Source organism: Sus scrofa, chromosome 12 (genome assembly GCF_000003025.6).
Source record: "Sus scrofa isolate TJ Tabasco breed Duroc chromosome 12, Sscrofa11.1, whole genome shotgun sequence".
Taxonomy (NCBI): Eukaryota; Metazoa; Chordata; class Mammalia; order Artiodactyla; family Suidae; genus Sus; species Sus scrofa.
Window position 1 is genome coordinate 17,733,883 of NC_010454.4, and position 12,300 is coordinate 17,746,182.

Here is a 12,300-nt window from a genome sequence, read left to right on the forward strand (position 1 = left end):
TGCCATGGTTTTGGTTATTATTTTTTTTTCTTTCCATTTTTGGCTGCACCTGTGGCATATGGAAGTTCCCAGGCCAGGGATCAAACTGGCAACGTCAGAGACAAGTCGGATCATTAACTCACTGCACCACAGCAGGAACTGCCCCTTCTTTTTTTTCTTTTCTTTTTTTTTTTTTCTTTTTTTTTTTTTTTGTCTCTTGCCTCCTTTTTTTTAAGACTGCACCCACGGCACATGGAAGTTCCCGCGGCCAGGGATTGAATCCGAGCCACAGCTGTGGCAATGCCAGGTCCTTAAACCCACTGCATCAAACCTGAGCCTCTGCAGCAGATTGCTGCTGCTGTCAGATTCTTAACCCACTGCACCACGTCAGGAACTCCAGTTTCCATCATTTTTGCATCAGCCCTAGAGTCCCTCCTCTGGCCACTGCCTTCCCGGGATGCTTTGGAAAGAGCAAATGCGTGTCCTCAACAAGCCACTGCTCCTGGGGGTCTGATGGGGGAGAAGGCTCCATTTGGAGCAAAGGGCAGTAGAGAAGGCTTGTCCCTGCCCTGCCCTGACTCTTCAGCCAGCCCTCCTGGGAGCCACACAGGGTCCCCAGGGAAGGAGGCAAAAGGAGACCTATATTCCAACCACGAGGGCACCTGCACTTCCACCTGCATGTTCCTTCTCCCCTGTGTTCCTGGGCCCAGGGAGCGGCTGGTTCCGAGCAGTGACAGAAGTGCTCTCACACAGCAGCAGGCACCCTTCCTCCCCCTTTTACAGACAGGGACACTAAAGCACAAAATGGCTAAGTAACTCACTGCAGACCCAGGTCTTAGCCTCCGAACCCTATGTTCTTTCTACCCTACACTGCCTTCAGCCACTCCCCCATCCCCAACCAGCCTTTCCCTGCTCCTACCCATTCACCACTTCCAGAGAGGCCCCTCCATCCTCAGCTGCTTGGTGCCACCACTCTCCCTGGGGATCGGGGCCTGCTGAGATAATCACTAGGTGGATACTTAGCCTGTGCTAACCCCACTTCTAAAAGCATTTAGGGAGTTCCCATGGTGGCTCAGTGGCAACGAACCCGACTAATATCCTTGAGGACATGGGTTCGATCCCTGGCACCGCTCAGTGGGTTGAGGATCCAGCGTTGCCGTGAGCTGAGGTGTAGGTCGCAGATGTGACTCAGATCCCATGTTGCTGTGGCTGTGGTGTAGGCCGACAGAGGCTGCTGCTCTGATTCGACCCCTAGCCTGGGAACTTCCATATGCCACGGGTGCAGCTCTAAGAAGAAAATAAAAGCATTTAGCCACATTTGCATATATGTGTGTTTATGTATGTATGTATATATGTATATACATGGAGAGAGAGAGGAATAGATGTATATTTTGCTGATCCATTTGCTAGAACATTTAAAGACTTTATCACTAATCTCCTAAGAAGAAGAACATTCTCCAAAAGAATCACAAGGTCATCATGACAGCTGAGAGATTTGACATTGACGCAATATTACCTACGACACGCTCCCTATTCGAACTTGCCCAGTTGTTCCTCAAACGTCTTCCATAGTTTCTTTCCCTGATCCAGGATCCACTCAAGAATCAGGCACTATGTTCTGCTGCCATGTCTGTGCAGCCCCCTCCAACCTACAATAGCCTCCCTGCCTTCTTTGCTTTCCCAACATCGATATTTTGAAGTGTTCAAGCTGGATGTCTTATAGAATGTCTTTCAACTGAGATTTGTCTGATTGTTTCCTTAGGATTAGAGTCTGGTGAAACATTTTGGCAAGAGGTCTACTTGGTGGTGGGCCCTTCCCCGTGCATGCGGTCAGGAGCCACGGTTTGCCAGCATGACTAGAGATGTTGAATTTCATCACTTGGTTAAAGTGGTTTCCCCCAGATCTCTCCTGCATAAAGTTACCTTTCCCCCTCTGTCATTCATGAGTCACCTGTGGGGTGGTGCTTTGAGACTAGGGGACCATCCTGTTGTCCAGCAACTTTTTACCCAATAGTTTCAGCGTCCATTAGTGATCCTTGCCCAAATCAACGGCAAATGATAATTTTTTTTTTTTTTTGGCTGCACCTGCAGCATATAGAAGTTGCAGGGCCAGGAATCAAATCTGAGTCGCAGCTGCAGCAACACCAGATCCTTAACCCACCATGCCAGGCTGGGGATCAAACCCGAGCTGCTACAGAGACAATGGCAGATCCTTAACTGGCTGCGCCACAGGGGGAGCTCTGCGAATAGTGATTTTTTTAATTCCATCATCCCGTCCATTTTTCAGTTGTCAGACTTCTATAAAGAAGAGCTTTTCCTTCTCGGTTACTCCCATGCTCTTCCTTTGATTCTGCATAATCATCCTGCATGGTTACAATTGCTACCCCTGTTTTATAGGTGAGGAATCTAAGGTTCAAGGAGCTTAAAATATTCATGAGTGAGGGGCAGAACTGGGCCTCAAACTCAGGCCTTTGTCATCCCTGAGTTCATACCAATTGCCATATGTGTATTTTACATATATATACATATATATTATACAAATAAATTTTTTTTTTGGCTACATATATGGCATGTGGATGTTCCCAGGCCAGGGATGGAACCTGCACCGCAACTGTAACCAGAGCTACAGCAGTACAATGCAGGACCTTAACCCACTGAGCCACAAGGAAACTCCCCCAACTGCCTTCTAGAATTTTCTCCAATTCCTGGGTTTCTTCTCTAATGATTTAGCTCTGAGAAGAAGGTGAGAAGCTGTGCCTTCTCCCAGTGGAATTCCTGTAGCAGGTGGGGAGGGCATTTACAGCAGCACTGATGGGGAGTCAGGGAGAGAGTTTCCTCTCTTGAAATCATGAGACAGGAGTTCCTTTCGTAGCTCAGCGGTTAATGAGCCCGACTAGTATCCATGAAGACACAGGTTTGATCCCTGCCCTCATTCAGTGGGTTAAGGATCCAGCGTGGCTGTGAACCGTGGTGTAGGTCACAGATGTGGCTTGGTTCCAGCATTGCTGTGGCTGTGGTGTAGGCCACCAGCTACAGCTCCAATTTGACCCCTAGCCTGGGAACCTCCATATGCCATGGGTGTGGCCATAAAAAGCAAAAAAAAAAGAGAAAAAGAAATCATGAGACAGCCTTGCTCCTGCCTCCCCGAACTGCCTCCCACCTTAGAGGCTCAGCAGCGCCTCGGGCTCCCTCTTTGCTGCCCCAAGGGCCCCTCATCCCTGCCAGCCCTGCTCTACCTTGCTGGGTTCATGACTATGGTGACCCCAGGTCCTGGGGCTCCTCAGATGGACCCAAGGCCAATTACTCTGCCCACTGACTCCTAAAGACACTTGGAATAATCTCCTATGTTTGATTCCTTTTTTTTTCAATTAAAATTTTTAATTAAAAAATGTCCAGCCTTTGAGGTAAAATTGACATATATTCTATAAATTTAAGGTTTATAATATGTTGGTTTTATATACATATTAATTGCAAACTGATTACCATCATAGGGTTAGCTAATACCTGCAGCATGTCACATAATTGCCTTTACTTTGGTGAGAATATTTAAGATCTATACTTTTTTCCCCCCCTTTTTAGGGCTGCACTTGTGGCATATGGAAGTTCCCAGGCTAGGGGTCCAATTGGAGCTGCAGCTGCCAGCCTATGCCACAGCCACAGTAATGCCAGATCTGAGCCGCATCTGTGAACTACACCACAGCCTGTCGCAATGGCAGATCCTCAACCCACTGAGTGAGGCCAGGGATTGAACCCACTTCCTCATAGTCATTAGCCAGGTTCTTAACCCACTGAGCCACAATGGGAACCCCTATATATATGTGTATTTTTTTTTTAGATGTTTTAAATTAAAGTATAGTTGATTGGCAATGTTGTGCCAATTTTTAAAATTATAGTTGATTTGCAATGTTGTGCCAATTTCCGCTGTACAGCAAAGTGACCCAGGCATATACATCTCTATCTATCAATCGATCGATCGATCTTTCCATGCATTCCCTTTCCTATACTCCGTCATGGTCCATCCCAAGAGACTGGATATAGTTCCCTGTGCTATATAGTAGGACCTATGTGTGATTTCACTGGGGAAATATGGTCCCCATCTGGTCAGCAAGCATACCCCGCCTAAGCCCTGCTCTAGAATAAAGGCCAGAGGAGTGACCTGTGGTTGTGGTTGGGTGGGGATATTCTGGAGGGAAAGTGGCAGAGTGGGGTCCCCTGCCTGCCCTGACCCTTTGCTTTTCATTTCCCACTTTGACTCACACATTTCACTGTGGGAGAAGAGGCATGAAGAGGCTGTTTAGGGTTCCAGCCCTTCATGGAACCGCTCACTCAGCAGCACTGACTGGCCGCCTATAGCGTGCCAGGCATGTGCCCGGATCCCATCGTGACAAGACATAGGCCCAGCCTTCAGGGAGTTGCAGACAAGGAAAGAGCTCCCTAGGGGTTAAGCCCTGTGAGAGGCACCTGACTGCACCAAAACTCTGGTGCCATCTCCTCGGGTCAACTCATCTAAACGATATGACAACCCTGGGGGTACATACAACCTCGGTGCCCATTTCCTTTCCTTTCCTTTTCTCTTCTTTTCTTGGCCCACCTGCAGCATATGGAAGTTCCCAGGCTAGGGACTGAATCAGAGCCGCAGCTGCCGGCCTCTGCTGCAGCTCATGGCAATGCCGGATCCTTAATCCATTGAGTGAGGCCAGGGATCAAACTCACATCCTCATGGACAGTATGTCAGGCTCTTAACCTACTGAGCCACAACCGGAACGCACCTGAAGCCTATGTTAAAGAGAAGGAAATTAAAGTTCAGAGGCTTTCTGCCATGCCCAAAGCCCTACAATAAGTAGCAGGGCTGGAAATTAAACAGCCTCTTCATGCCTCTTCTCCCACAGTGCAGGGCACAGCTTGTGCAGAGGCACTGCAAGGATTCAGGGCAGCTGGTGGCATCTCCCTCCATCCTCCTGCTCCTCTTCCTCCCCTTCCCTCTTCCCCCTCCTCCCTGCGTACCTGAGGACTGAGGCTGACTGCCGCTTGGGTGTCTTATCCCCTCTACTCCCATCCGTCCTCGAGTCCCCAGGGGCTGTGGGGCCCACATTCTTCCCTGGCTCTTGGGCCCATTAGTGTGTTTACGCTGGAGCCGCTGGAGCCATCCCTGTCCCAGGGGAGCTGAGCCCGGACCCACCCACCCCACCCCCACCAAGGAGGGCAGACAGTTGTGAGGCAGTGGCCGGCCAGGGCCGCAGGAGAACCCGACCCAGCATCCGAATTCCTGCCCCTCTGTCCCAACAAGTCCAGGGCGGCTGGCCAACAGTAGCCCCTGGGGTCCCCGCACCCCTTCCCGCACAGCCCCTCCCCTGGTTGACAGGCCCTAATCTCAGCTGTCTTCGTGCAGCCAGCCCTCCAAGCCCGGGGTCACCTGACGCCGACACATTTTAATTCAGAAGCTGATTTCTGCTTGTTGGTAACATGTCATTTCTGAAATTGCTTTCTCTGCCCAGAGGCAGGAGATGTCAGAGACGTGCAGGTGTTACGGCGGTGCCGCCCCCACCCCGCACCCAACCCCCCAAGTTCAGGAAGGATTAAGGGGTGTGGGGGGGTCTCATATTAGATCCTCAAGCTCTGCTTCTCATATTTCCCCAAGGGCCGGGGGGGGCAGGGATGGGGGATGATGGGAGCAGCCTCTGCCTTCCTCTCTGACCAAAGACAGAGGCCCAGAGTTGGGGGGATGAAGTTGCTGCTGCTGCTGCTGATACTGACGATTATCAACAGCAGGTCATTTTGAGCTAGTTCTGTCCAGGGGCCAGGCACCCCATAAAGTGACTCTCACGGCAATCCTCCAAGTTGGTGTTGTCCCTACTTTACAACTGAGAAAATGGAGACTCAAAGAGGTTAGTTCACTTACCTGAGGTCACACAGCAAGTATGTAACAGAGCTCAGACTCAAACCCAGTGAGGGCAACAGCAGACTAGGCTTTGGAGGTCTGGGAACCCACCATCCAGTTAGGGTTAGGGTTAGGGCCACGGAGCTGGGGAGGACATGTGGGCTGGCTTGTCTGCTTGTTTCATGGCTTGATCTGAATATCTTCAGTGACATTTGCCTGCTCCCCTAACCACCCCACTCCTGCAACCCACTGAATAGTTATTTGCTCCTTCTTGTACATTTTCTTAGCATTTTGGATATACTTGAACCTTGATAGCAATTATCACACCATTGGCATCCCTCGTTTTGTTGGATGAATGAATGAAAAGGTGAATGAACAAAGGAATTTATGAATCTTGCACTCTGTACTGCTCCCCCATCTCTATTTCCCTCCCCAGCAGCATCCCAGGAAGCCCAGTAGCAGGCTTCCTGGCACCGTGTCCCTCCCTGTCACGTTGGCTCTTCATTGGCCATGCTCTCTGCCCTTTTCTCTCTAACCCTTTCCTTCTCTTGGTTCCCTCTTGCTTCTCCTTCCCAACCCCCAGAAGCCCTGGCTGCCTCAACCACCAGGAACAAGGCTATGCAGAAACCCGAACTTGGGACTTCCGCAAGATGAGGGCGGCTTGCCCAATCCCCAGGCAAGGAATGAGCTAATCCATCCGGAAGCAGCCTACTGGCCCCCCTGGCAAAGATGGCGCATGGGTCAACCCACCGTCTCCAAGCGGGTCCTCACCTCTCAGCTCCACCTGCTTCCCCAGGATGAATTTCTCCCTCCTGCCTCTCCCTCCAGCTTGTCAGAGGACCTATGGATGTGTGTGCTTGACCTTGACCTGGGCCACAGCTAGGGAGCTGGCCAGACTGGCTGGTGAGAAGAAAACCATCCTGACCCACTACATCATGCATTTGTTGCATTGGTACCAAATCTTAGCTTCCAAAAAACTTTCACAGCTATTGTTTCATTTAGTCCTGGCATAAAACAGTACCAGCCAGAGGGCAAAAGAGAGAAGACATCAACGCTCCAAAGAACTTCAGACCTGATGGGCCCCTTCCCATTTTACAGATGAGGAGGCTGAGGCCCAAGGTAGGGCAGCAGCAGCAGCAGCAGCAGCAATAACATCCCGAGGTTACAACACTGGGGTGGGAATTGGGCAGGATCAGGGTGACGTCCGAAGAGTGATGACGCTGTTTCCTAAACCAAGGCTTTTTGTTTTCGATAATTTACTGAGGGGCACTCTTTCCGTTTCACTCTAAAAATTAAACTTAAAAAAAAATGAAATCAAAGTTCTCTCATGGCTCAGCAGGTTAAGGTGTCACTGCTGTGGCTCTGGTTACAGCTGCGGCGCAGGTTCAATCCCTGGCCCAGGGAACTTCCACATGCGTGGGAGAGGCCAAAAAATAAAATCGAGATCCATTCCACAGGGGATGGTCAAATGTCCAAGAAGAAGGGACAGGTGGCCTTTAAAAGTCAGATAAACAGAACCCCTGAGTGAGCACAGCCTTAGGAGTTAGAGCCAAACAAGCAAGTTGACTTTCTTTTCTGAGCCTCATTCATTAAAACCAAATAAAACAAACCAACAAAAAACTCCATACAGATATCTCTCAGAGAGAGAGATTACGTACACAGTAGTTCTACCACGTGCCAGGCACTGTGCTGGGCCCTGGAGATGAAGCAGTTAACACGGCAGGCACAGTCCCTGCTCCCAAAGGACAGAAGACAGATAAACAAGTCATCACTATTCGGTGTGATGAAACTGACAGCCCTGGGCGCCCCAGGCGGCTGAACTCAGTGGCTGGGGAACAGGGGTGGGAGAGCAGGGTGCCTTTCCACCGTACTCCTTATTGTGGCTTTGAATCATATGCATGCATTGCTTACCCCCAAATCAAATTAAAAATGGAATACAAATAAATGAGTGTGATGAGTGTTAACAAAGGGTGCGTACAGGGTGCTCATGGGAACAGTGTTGGGGGTGTGAGCAGACCTGGCCGAGTGGCAGTGAGACGAGGTTCCCCGGGGGGTAGTAACCCAGCTTCAGCCCGAAGCTTAATGGGTCCTGGCCAGGAGAGGCGCTTGCGGGAGAGGGCGATGCAGGTGTCAGTGGGAAGGTTACGGCGTCGTGGGATGATGAAGCCAACCTTGCAGGGTCGTTGGGAGCATTAGCTGGTGTCTCCAGAAAGTGCCTGGCATGCAGGATGAGCCTCATGCATGGTAGCTGCTGCTCTTATTCTTCCCCAATTATGGCTAATGCCATCGGCGGGGGCCAGGGAAGGGGGGACCTCATGCTGTCCTGACGTTGATATATTCCCAGGCATCTGGGGGTCCCTTGGCGACAGGGACTCCTTGCACTTCGGCAGCATGTTATGGTTTATGCGGATCCAGCCCTGGGTGCAGGAAGGCAGAGAAGGCTTAAGCTCAGGGCACCTTGTTCAGGGGGAAGCCTTTGCTCTTCTAGAATCTGCCCCTCACTCCTGACCCAGACAGAGCACCTAAATAACCCCTGGACTGTCTGAAGCAGGGGATGCCTGCCCAGGTTGTTTTGCTTCATGTCACAGACTAAGAAACCTCCCCATGCTGGAAAAGGAAGGGGCAGAGTCCCCTCCCAGCTGCAGACCAAGGCGGTACATGGCAGGGCAAAAAGAACCAGTGTTGTGGAGTTCCCATGGTGGCTCAGTGGGTTAAGAACCCGACATAGTGTCAGTGAGGATGCAGATTCAATCCCTGGCCTTGCTCAGTGGGTTAAAGGATCCAGTCAGTGTTGCCATGAGCTGTGGTGTAGGTTGCAGATGCAGCTCAGATCTGGCGTAGCTATGGCTGTGGCGTAGACCAGCAGCTGCGGCTCTGATTCAACCCCTAGCCCAGGAACTTCCATGTGCTGCAGGTGTGGCCCTAAAGAAAAAAAAAAAAAAAAAAGGAATCTGTGTTGTGAGCACGAAGGACACACTAACATCTTATCCTTATAACCACTACTGGGAGCAAAGTACTGCAATTACTACTTCCATTTTATAGATGAGGACATCGAGGCAAGCGAGGGTTAAGGAATCTTCATGAGGTCACACAATCAAGCTTTGACCCCAGGTGGCCTCTTAGCCACTTACTGGCCCTGAAGCAGAACTCCCATATCTCGCATTTCCTCTGCTTGCCTGCTTAGCTCTTCCCTGCAACAGGAAGAAAACCATTTCCTCCAATGCAGTGGAGCCCACTAAGCATAACTGAGACCTTCTTTGTGTCCTGGACATGGAACCCATGGCGACGTTGTGAACATCTGATCTCCAGGGAGGCGGGATGGCCGGGAGGGGTATACGTCTAGATGCAGGGTGGGGCGGCGGTGCTCTGCTCGCGTAGAGGTGGTCCCTGCAGAACCAGGACATGTGGGGTTTGACAACCTTAGCCCAACAGGAAGTGCTTCCCTCAGGAGGGGGCTCAGAGGTCTCCCAGTGGCTGGGGGCCAAAGGAGGGGCCTTGACCCCAGGGAGGCTGTGCTGGTGACCATGTCCCCTCTTTCCTCGGAAGAAAGCGGGAGTCACATCTTAACCCACAGCCACATGATGGCCACGGCAGAGTTAGCCAACTGTCAGTGGTCATGACTTCCAGGTCCTGGTTGGCTAAATGGACCTCTGACCTCTGACTCCTAAAGGCTAATTAAGACCTCTGACCTCTGGGTTTCTAGCCCCTCTTCTCCCTGGCACTCATTTGGCCCCATCATTCATACCTGGGTGGTGGTTCTGAGCACATGCCCTTTCTTCCTCTCCAGACTCTGGACTGAGGGGCCCCATACAGTCCAGTACGTGGCAGCTGCATCTCACTGACTCCTGAGCTAGGCCTTTGGCTCTTGACCTTTGGACAGCAGCGGAAGGCCTCTGTAAGCAGACAGACCTCAGCCTCGCAATTAGGATGAGCATTCTTTATTATTTATTTACTTATTTTCATCTTTTTTTTTAGGGTTGCACCTGCAGCATATGGAGGTTCCAGGCTAGGGGTCAGATCGGAACCTCAGCTGCCAGCCTACGCCACAGCCACAGCAACGTGGGATCCGAGCCGCATCTTCGACCTGCAAGCCAGCTTACAGGAACGCTGGATCCTTAACCCACTGAGCGAGGCCAGGGATCAAACCCATGTCCTCATGGATACCAGTTGGGTTGGTTAACCACTGAGCCATGACGGGAACTCCGAGTGTTCTTTACTGATGGATCTCTCTGTTCCATAATTTCTATGTCATTTGCAAAAAGGGGCAGTAATAGGAACACCTACATCGTGAGGATTACATTCATTACTTCGAGGGCTTGGAATATTGCCTGAATAGAACCTGGCTGGTTGCAGCTCTTGGATCCTAATCTTGTGTGTGTGTGTGTGTCTTTTTAGGGCCACACCCACAGCATGTGCAGGCTGCCAGGCTAGGGGCCAAATCAGAGCTACAGCTGCCGGCCTACACCACAGCCACAGCAATTTGGGATCTGAGTCGCATCTGTGACCTACACCACAGCTCATGGCAATGCCAGATCATTAACCCACTGAGAGAGGCCAGGGATGGAACCCGCATCCTCATGGATCCCAGTGGGGTTTGTTAACCACTGAGCCATGATAGGAACTCTGCTGGTTGCAGCTCTAAAGAAGCACTAGCTGCTATTATTATTATTACCATTGCTATTGTTTTAAGACTCTTCCCCAGGCTCCTGGGCAGCCCCTCCCACTTCAGCCCTGCCTCATTCCGCGTCTGGGTCCGTTCTCTGCCTTTTGCCCTCCCTTCCTCCTCCTCTTTCCCCTTCCTCCCTGCTCTCCTGCTGCTGCTGCTGCAGCCCAGGCTGGCTAATAATGCTACTGTCAATTCAGATTAGAGCCCATTACGTTCCTTCATCTCAGCTTAAAATTTTTGTGGTTTCCCAGCTCTGCCTAAAATGTTCCACGAGGGCAAGGGCTGTCCAGCCGGAGGAAGCATCTGTGAGTTCCCCAGGTGGGCTTTCCTGGATCCCTGCCAGTCAGAGATGGGGCTGGGGCGGGGGGGGGGGAGTGGCGCTCAGGAGACCAGGGAACTGGAGGTCTTAGGATCTTGGCTCCCTCGCACTGGGGTCGAGGCTCGGCCCAGTGTCCCAGCCCAGATGGAACCACACTGAGGACTGTGTCTTGTCACTCAGTCTGAGAAGAGTCCCAGAGCTGTGGAATTCTGAGTGGCTCCCGGTGCTGGGGTCCAGCTCCTTGGCCACAGGGGTGGGCTCTCTGCTCAGACCTCACCATAAGCCTGCCTTCCTCGGGGGCCTCACCAGCCACAGGGAGTCCTCCTCCAGGAACCCTGGGCCAGGCTCCCAGGAAGAGACAAAAGTGGGAGCGGAGGAATGGGAGGGGGTTGGGTGCGAGGAGGGAGGAGGACCAGCAGCTGGGGAGTACTCTCAGAGCCCGCAGTGTGCCAGGACTTGGCAGGCCTGGTCTCCACTCCCACAAGAGCCCCCTGAGGTGGGCACTCCCATCACAGCTGTGCCAGTGAGGAAACGGAGGCATGGAGAAATGAGGTGCCTTGCTGGAGGGCACCCAGCTAGAAGGGGAAAAGCGAGATTGCAAATCAGGCTGGTGGGTCTCCGCTGTGGAGCCTCTGACGAGGAGAGACAGAAGGAGGGCCCCTAGCAGATCTGGGTGCAGAGCCCTGACCTTCACGTCCAGGTCCTCTCTGCTGGCGACTCAGACGTGACATGTTCATGATCACATTCGTGTCAGGCCTTCCCACGCATCGTGTGTCTCCGGCTCATCGTCCTCTGCCCAGCACCCCCCGCCCCGCCTCTGAAGCTCACAGGGTAAGCAGGGACTTCGCATCCCCTTTTGCACGTGAGGACACCGAGGCTCAGAGAGGTGAAGGCCACCTCGTCAAGGTCATGGGTGGAGGATGACGGAGCCAGCACGTAAACCAAGGTCTTCTTACAATCGGATCACATGGGCCGGAGGATCACTCTCTGCTGGGGCCTCAGGGATCCCGACCTTTCTTGGCTCTAAACAAAACGGTCTCTGTTCTTTTGGGGTTTTTTGTTTTTTTAGGACCGCACCTGCGACATATGGAGGTTCCCAGGCCAGGGGTGGAATTGGAGCTACAGCTGCCGGCCTCCACCACAGCCACAGCAATGTGGGATCTGAGCTGTGTTTGTGACCTACACCACAGCTCAAGGCAATGCTGGATCTTTAACCCACTGAGCGAGGCCGGGGATCAAACCCGTGTCCTCACGGATACTAGTCGGGTTCTCACCCTCTGAGCCACAACAGGAACTCCCCCAAATGGTCTCTGTTTTTAATGAAGGTTAATGCCAATCCTTGGACTTTCAAAGCCCCTCCCTTTACACTCCTGGTGGCTGGACATGTCACACCCCTGCTTGAAAACCTTGGCAGCTCAGCCCTTTCCCACCGTGTCTCCGGACCCACGCCCTACTCAG

General features: G+C 52.0%; 1 long non-coding RNA gene across 10 annotated transcripts in view; it reads right to left on the reverse strand.

Moving 5' to 3' along the window:
- The window catches only part of LOC102167870, a 77,062-nt gene that overhangs the window by 42,989 nt on the left and 21,773 nt on the right, over nucleotides 1-12,300 (reverse strand). The window lies entirely within an intron of this gene.